Consider the following 9,032-nt stretch of genomic DNA (forward strand, 5'->3'; position numbering starts at 1 on the left):
ATTGCAAAAAAAAAAAAAAGAATGATTTGATAGATCTAATAAAAAGGCGTTCTATATTAAAATATGATAGAATCTTGAAAAAACAAACAGAATAGAAATAATATTGTAAGATACATTTTATTTTTTTTATCTTTGATAATTTAATATTATAATATTAAATGACTAATATTTAAATTCAAATTCATATCCATAATATATTATAATTATGTTTATGGCTAATATTTAGATTTTTAATATTAAAATTAAAAAATAATAAATATTACTCGATTAGGAATTTCAATAATAATGGGCTATATTTGAATTTAATTAGAAATCATAATCTTAAAATTAGAAAAAAAAAAGAAATATTTTTTGTCACATTTGTTATGTTGATTTATTATAAGCGAACGCATAAATTGCTCCCTCAACTTTCATAAAAAAACTTTATGATTCTTTCAACTTTTCAAATGACCTTAAAACCCCTTAAATTTTACTTCTTGTAATAATTATACACTAAACTTTACTATTTATACTACTAACACTCCTCCCTATAGTAAAAAATGCATGGTGGAATACACGTGTGATGACGTGGAAAATTATTATTCCAAATGGCAATTAATTTTGCCACATCATCTCATCTCTCTACCATTCACCTACCCTATCATCAACACCAACACCGCCATCTTCATCTTTATCCCTTCTTCAAGCACTACCGCTTCTCTCAGTCATGATTAGAACAAGAACAAAGCCAAGAAACCCGAGAAAGCAACAAAGGGAGACGAACCCAAAGCCAATCCTTCTTCACTTTACCTCGTGCATGATTCACAAGACAGGCAAAAGAAACTAAGAAGGAAAATCACAAGAAATTGATATAAAAAGAAGAGCAGAGAAAATGGAAAAGACCAACGATAAAGAAAAGTGGAGGAGGACCACCAGCTTGTGCCGTCGAGCCCGTTGTAACGACCACCAGAACCTCTTCAATTATACGTCAGACTCGTTTGAATTATTCCTCAATGGGATCTGAGTTGTTGGTCCGGTGCATGGATTATAGTGTCTGTATGCTCCGTAGGCCTTCAGTGCCACAAAACATTTAAAAAAGGAAAACGATAATTAGAACTTGAATTATGGAATCTAGAACAGAGTGAGGGTTTTAGATTTTGGAAGTACCTGATAAATGAGGGATTTGATTGTTTGATGTTGTTTGGTTTTGTGAGCATTATCTGTGGCAGACTCATCCGATTGACTCAGTGAGTTATCACCAGATTGCTTTGGTCGAGTTATACACATCTATCATTTTTCATTTTCAATTTTCAATTCTGAGAAAGAGATTAAAAAATATATGTTATGGCGGAGTCCATGCTACACTTCTTTCTCCATCACCTCTCTACAGTGCGTCAGCATGCAATTATTACAAATAGTAAAAGTTCAGAAAAACGATTTATACATTCGCTGTCGTTAGGACATCTAAGGATAAACCAATTTAGAGTTGGACAAGATGAGACATACTTGAGATATAAAGACTGAAACTTGCGTTATATATAATTATATATTTTTAAAATATTTATACAACAAATTCTCCAATGAGTGTTTCTAAATTAAAATACTGATTAAGGAAGTTCTTAAATTTAAAAAACAAAATGATTGATAAGTTGTACTAAAAAATAACGTATAACATGTCATCGTTTTAAAAACATATAGAAAGAACGTATATCTGTGGTTGCTGTCGTTGCTGATAGAGTAAAGGCATCTTAGCTAGACTAATGATTTCATAATTTGGATTTAAATCCGAAATTTAAAAAAAGAATAAAGAAAAGGAAGTAATACTCTATTTTCTAATTATTGAAAATTTTAAATTCGAACTGAATTTACTAACGGATCTTACTATGCAACTATACATTCAAGTCTTATATATATATAATTTTATTTATATATGGATTTGCATACATTTCCACTTGATTTTATTTTTTTCTATTATTTGATAATGATAGACAAGGGAGAAAGAAAACACCTACCGGTACTACACTGCCAAAATTGATCGTACGACAAAACGTTTTAATTCCCTTTTTCTATTTTCTAACCCTCAATTTTACATCAGGCTCAAATGAAATCAACTCCTTGGATTCCAGCCAAGCCTTAACAACAACAACAGAATCAAAAACCTTCATTTCTCCATTAACTTTGTTGCGGCCTCAATTTTCAGATAATATTTTATTCCAGAAACTACCTGCCTCTGCGCCTCCACTACTTCCGAGAATATTAGTTCTTCTCCGCCGTTGCCGTGGCGGTGAATCTGCTCGTTGAACTCCTCGACGGAGAATTTGCCCAGATCTTGCACCTCTTGATTAGTCTCTACGTCCTTCACTTCCGTTCTGCCTCCAACCATTCCTCTGTAACCATTTGCTAAGGAAACAAGAGAAATGCAGAGGCCAGAAGAAGAAGAAGCTCAACAATTTTTGCCATTTCTCTTTTCTGTTTCTTGTACTGTATCATGTGTTGTGATGATGGTGTTTCGTTGTGTATTTATAAGGAAAATGTGAGGCCTCACGGAGCCGTGAGTCTTAACAATGTCGCGGATGGGGTGGGTCCACAAAACATATAATATTTTTTTTAAATTAAACTCTTTTTAATATAATATCTTATAATCCCATTTGAACAACAAAAATATAATATCTTATAACCTTGATTAGTTATAAAATATCTAATTTTCATATTAAATAATTAAATTTTACATACATTTGATGTCATAAATGTTTTTTATATAAGCCTTAGTGTAAATTTTAAAATCTAAATAATTTTTAATTTTTTATTTCAAGTGATACGGAAATAAGTGTTATTAAATAATTTAAAATTACCGAGTGAAATTTTAATTTTTCAAAAATTATTAAATAGTGTAATAATTTTATTTAATTTAGTTTTATTTGTCCTTTTAGAAATTGTTTTGTTTAAAATTATTTTTTTAGAAGATAAAACGAGTATTAACTGTTTTTTTTAGTCTTACTTTTATCTCAATTGGATAAATAAGGAGAAATATAATCAAACTAAATAATATTTTAATATAATTTAGATTATTTTTTGTGTAAACTACGAGTATCCGGACTCTCTTACTAGGGACCACTTAATCCGGTTCAAAATTTAGTCACGGTTAAAACTCCTCTCCATTTTTGGCAGGTGCGTTTAGTGGGGATCGAATCGGAGAATTCTTCCTATTTGCACAGCCTCTATTGCCATCTGAGTCACAAATAGTTGCACAACCTAATAGTTTCATAAGTCATTAATAAAAATCTTAAATGATTTAGAAAAATGAAGAGAAAGAATAAAGACCTAAAAGCCCTATAAGTATAAAAAAGATTTTAATATTGCTAGAATTTGTCAATTATACAATTAGCGCTGCATAAAAACAATATCATTGGCCATTCGATTTTTAATTTATTCTTATTATAAACAAATACATCAATGGATTGACTAATCCAAGATTCATTGGCAAAGGTTTGTTTTACTCGAAAACCTGTTAATTTGATGATTACTAGAATTAAAATTGTATTGCTTTTTACATCTAAACAACTTACTCGATATTTTATTAAAAAAGAAAGCTTTGTTTGATATAAAAAAGATAGGGTGTTTGGACACGCAAATTAAGGAGGAGGGGGTGCGGATTGCAACAGCGGAGTGCCGCGTAATTTGGACAAATTCGAAAACGACAGAAACTATTTGTCTGGTTAACGTTATCGTCCTCGGGTGTGTGAATGAGGTGTCGTTTGTTGATGGAATTACATGCACTTTGACAGATGGCAGTATCAGGGCTATGCATGGTGGCTCTGTTTCGGCTTTGCTGTCCACCCATTGTTACGGCATCCTGCAACTTGTTTTCCAGCATCCAGTTTTTGATTTTTTCATATATATATTATATATATATATATATATATATATATATATATATATATAAAATGTAATTTTTATCTATAATACAATAATTAATTCAAAATTTGAGTGATAATTATGATCCAAATTATAAATTGAACTATTTTTTAAATTCTTAGAATCATTCTTGAAAATATTAATAATTTGTTTTAATAATTATAAAAATAATTATATACTTTTCCACAATTGGTTCATTAAGATGTCAAACGTTAAATGATCTAGTTATTAACATTTAAAGTACTCCGATTTTCAGTTAGCTAATTGATTGGTAAAATTTTCATTTAAAAATAATGCTATTATATTCCACTATTTTATACTTTCGTAATAGAAATTTATTTTGAGAAGTATTTTTACAGCCTTTACAATAGCTATGAAATTAAAAGCTGGAATTTTAATTTCTTATAAAATAATTAAATATACAATTTTAATAAAAAAAATCAAAAAATAAAGTTGATAATACGACATAATATTTCTTTTGGATATAAATAACAAAATATTGTACTCATTCTCCATTGAATATCTATTCTAAATTTATCTTTAGGAATAAATTTTTTAATTTATTAAATGTGTAATGAAATTTTGTTTTTACAAATCAAAATCATCTTTATGCAATATACTAAAACAACTATATACGTGCGTGCACATGCCGGAGAAAGTTTCAAACGTTCTTTTTTGTCACATTTCGTTTTTTTTGAATATTTTCTGTATTTTAATTGGCCAACATAATTATTTCTCTAATTTAATATTTAATATATAGTAATGATAATTGTTAAAACCTAATTTAATGCAATTAAAACATCATTTTTAAAATCTAATCTAATTCAATTAAACATTATCTTTTAAATTTTTAAACCTAAAATTTAACTATATATAATTGAATTGAATAATATTATTGTATATTTCTACGTCAAAAGCTTCATGATTGGCTCTCGTTTGATGTTGTTTTATAAGTGTAATGAATTTATGGTACATATATTTTTTTTTTATTTTTTTATCTTGATTTGTCTTATTTTTTATCCAGTAAATCAAAATATTGAATTCCAAAATAAATCAGATCGTTGTTCTGAGTTCAAGGAGGTAAATCAATTAATTTATTATTTAGTTGTTTTAATTCATCTATTTGATATAATAATTAATTATATTTTCTTTTTAATTTCAGATACAAAGTTTCACCCAATTCAAACATCAATTTTGGGTTTGGTGATGATTGTGATACACTTCAAGAAAATAAATTTGGTAGATTGATAACTATTATTCAATGAATTGAATTGTGTTTTCAAGATAAAGGAATTTAACAAACTGCATTAATGAAACAAGAGTTGTTTTAAAGGAGATCAAATGAGTTAATGGTGCTGCATTCAGATATAGAAGAATCCTGTTTTTATTCTAGATTTATATTTTTGCTTGTATGGTTTGGAACTAATTATAGATGACTTTTACATTGTCCTACTTGCTTTTTGAATTTATTATTGTTGCATGTCTATTACTAAAATGTTAACAAAATATATTACTAAAATATTTTAAAATGTTATTTTTAAATTATACTAATCATATAGAATTTAAACTTCTTATATTGATCAGAGAAGTTTTAGAAAATTACTATAAGAATATATCTACTAGTTATACCCATTAAGATCGTGATCTTTTTCAAGTTATCTTTCGTTTTCGATTGTTAAGAGAGCAAGTATATTGATTAGTATATTTAAATAACATTTTTAAAAGACTTTTCAGTAAAATTGAATTCTAATTTATTAAACCCATTATACACTTAATATATATAGTTAATTAATAAAATATTTATTGAATAATTCAATATAATAACAAAATCATTTGATAGAGATTAATTAGTATGCGATATTAATTGATAAAATTAAAGAACTAGTTAGATTTGATAAAAACGTTAAAGTTCAGGTTTTTTTTTTTTTCTAAGTGTCACGACCCATTTCCATGGGCCGGACCGGCACTAGGGCCCAGGTAGGCTTAAGGCCTCCGAGGCCCGTAGTAAGCCTGAAACACTACAAATTTGCTATCTCAATATAATTTTAAACATTTACAAATTTCACTATATTTAATAAAACAGGCTCACAGAATTATTCCATCTATAATAATACACAACTTAAAAGTATACAAATTCTATAACTGCGGAGTTCATTGACAGATGTATACATATAAGTCTTCGGACATTTATCTATTTAATTGATCAATACGAAAATTAGCGAATTTCTTTTTTTTATAGTGAAGAGCAGAGTTATAGCTGGGATTTAGAAAATGCTACTTCCTGAAAGATTTAAACAAAAGAGATGTGAGTTTATTAATGAATAATAATTATTGCACAACACAAGCATTCACACCATTGTATAAATATATCAACCTAGTCATCCGACTAGGTATATGCTCACACAGCCAGTCACATCAAATGGCATATCACCAGCACTCACAATTATTAACATCTTCATATAATCACATCACGTGGAAATTAGTCAGTGAAGTCACCGAACCCCCGATGAGCCGTCCTCCCGCATGGCTCATCCTCTCACATGTGCACCAGGGAGCCGATCCCCCATACTGGCCGACCGGTCTAATCCTCACTTGACCAGCCCTCTCATTTTTCTTTCCATTCTCTCTTTTCTTTTCCATACCAACAGGAGGCAACCCGGTCGTCTCATCAAATCTAGATCATCAGGCGCTCACAACAGGAGGCACCCTGCGGGCTGCGATCAAATCTAGATTATCCGGTGCGCCCAATAAAGAAGCCAACCTGTGGTTAACAGTAACGGTAACAGTAGGTGCACCACGGGGGCGCCGATCTCCCATTTACCCGGCTAACAGAAACAGAATCAGGATCCATATAACAGAAATCAGAATCAGGATCCGTATAACAGAAACAGTCTCACAAACCCATGGTGACCCACTTCATCCCAATTCCCACACAAAACAAAGCACAGCAATATCACAACACAATAAATCAAACATTGCATTCAAATTCAGACATATTATTCAATTAGACATCGTAATGCAATGCACAATTAAACATCCAAAATCAATGCAAATAAATAAATAAATAAATAGTATTAGCAATTAACAACAATAATAAAATAAATAAATGAATATGTAAATAGTTAAATGAATAATAAAGATTATAAACAACCAGAGCCACTATATTTATTATGTACCAATTATAGAACTAATCTAAATAAACTTATTAATTATGTTGTTAATTAAAATTTAGTTTAATTTCTGTCAAAATTTCGGCAGCACCTCCCCTAAAAATTGGACTATTTACCTGCTCACATATCACAATATCATGATATCTTTATCAATTAAAGCACACAGCCCATCCGGTCTGGGCAATCACTCAATTTATTCTCCCTCCTCCAACTAAGTAACAAATAATTATTTAACCATCTATACAAAACCTTAGCTTTACTTAATCCATGGTTTCAACATCGATACAAATTAGTTTACTACTAATACAAAATATTCATAGCTTTACTAAGATTAAACAAATAAGTAAATAAATACGCAATTAATGAAAATGGTTATTTGTTTAATCTCCACATTCTACTTCTTTAAACTATCCAATCATAATACCTTCAATAATCATACAAGTTATGATTCATATTTCTTTGACCAACATTAACTAGAATCTTATGTAACAACTTAATAATCCGTGAATCACTATCCTCACCAAGCAAGATTATAGGAAACGTCCTATTTAAATTATCTATTAAGCATAACTAAATAGGTATACTCTAGCTAATCAAGTCTTAGCACGAATTGAATTTGTAACTCAATACACTATAGCCTTTGCTACTCATTAAGCAAAATTTAACCAAAATACTAAACTAGCTGCCTCAACAGTAATTAAAATTATATATGAACTTAATTAAACCGAAAACTACAATTTCTCTAATCACAAGTTGTTGCCATCTATCCAATTCTTAGCCTATAAATAAAAATTACCTCAATAACACCAAATCACCCACTAAATCACAAAATTCATGAAATATACTAGAAAAGGTTGAGAATTTATTTACAAAAGACTATAAATGTTCATATTTTCAAGTTAATCCAATAAGTTAATCTCTTGTTATTCAATTTAGTCTATTAAATAATTCAATTAATTCTTTATATATAAAAATTGAGAACTGAGTTTTAGAACGTACCCATTGGGAATCGGGCGACGATTCCATGATCAGCGCGAAGGGAAGAGGATTCTGTCTCTCGGGGCCTCGCCGGAGTGCCGTCGGCCGGTCACCGGACCGCCGCCGGCCGGCCGCCGTGCACGGTGGCCGGAAAAGCTAAACCGCCCAGAAAATTGCAAGGTCACCACCACCTGACTCCAATTTTCGCGAGGAGTCCAATCTACCATCGGTTTGATGAGGCAGTGGCTCGTTTGGCCGGATCGACCTCCACAGCCACCTTCAAGCCGCCATCCATGGTGGTTCATCAAAACTCAAGCAAAATCACGTACCAATGGAGGGGAATTGTTCACGTGGAGGAGAGGAGTCAATCGAGACCTTCAGTTCACCTTGAGCCCGTCGAAAATGGCGAGAAGTCGCCGGAGATCGAAGAGTATGACTGTCGGAGGAGATGGTCTCGATTCGCGCCGCTGGAGGTCCAATCGGAGCGAGGGGAAGTTGGAAACGTGACCAGCATCGCCAGAAGAACCGATCGCCGCCTTCATCTTGTTGAGCGGTGGCCGGAAACGCGAAGGAGAGGGAGAGGAGAGACTGTCGCGCGCGCGAGGAAGAAGAAGGGAAAAAGAAGGAGAGAAAAGAAAGGAAAAAGAAAAGGAAAAGGAAGGAAGGAAAGTGGGCTGGGCCATTCCGGTTCGATTCGAACCGGTTCGGTCCGATTAGTGATCTGATCTCATTTGTTCGGTTTTCGTGTTTTTCCTATTATTCGTGTGGTTTTCGATAAATCGATTAAATTTCCAGGTCCGGTTTGATTTATTTTAATTATTTTTTATGTTTTGCAACCTTTCCTCCACTTACTTAATAATACAAGTATTAATAGTAATGATTTTAATTTAGAATAATTAATTCATATATATATATATATATATAATAGATTAATCCTGGTGTTTCACGTTATTCTCGAAAATTTTTAACTGTCCTCAAATCGAAAATTCC

At 31.1% G+C, this 9,032-nt stretch overlaps 1 pseudogene; it reads right to left on the reverse strand.

Moving 5' to 3' along the window:
- Nucleotides 1–1,871: 1,871 nt before the first annotated feature.
- Nucleotides 1,872–2,439, reverse strand: LOC149492203 (cysteine proteinase inhibitor B pseudogene; annotated as a pseudogene).
- Between the last annotated feature and the right edge of the window lie 6,593 nt (nucleotides 2,440–9,032).

This window comes from Jatropha curcas, unplaced genomic scaffold (assembly GCF_041381405.1).
Source record: "Jatropha curcas cultivar XTBG-Jc1 unplaced genomic scaffold, XTBG_Jcur_1.0 HiC_scaffold_82_pilon, whole genome shotgun sequence".
In the NCBI taxonomy this organism is placed as follows: Eukaryota; Viridiplantae; Streptophyta; class Magnoliopsida; order Malpighiales; family Euphorbiaceae; genus Jatropha; species Jatropha curcas.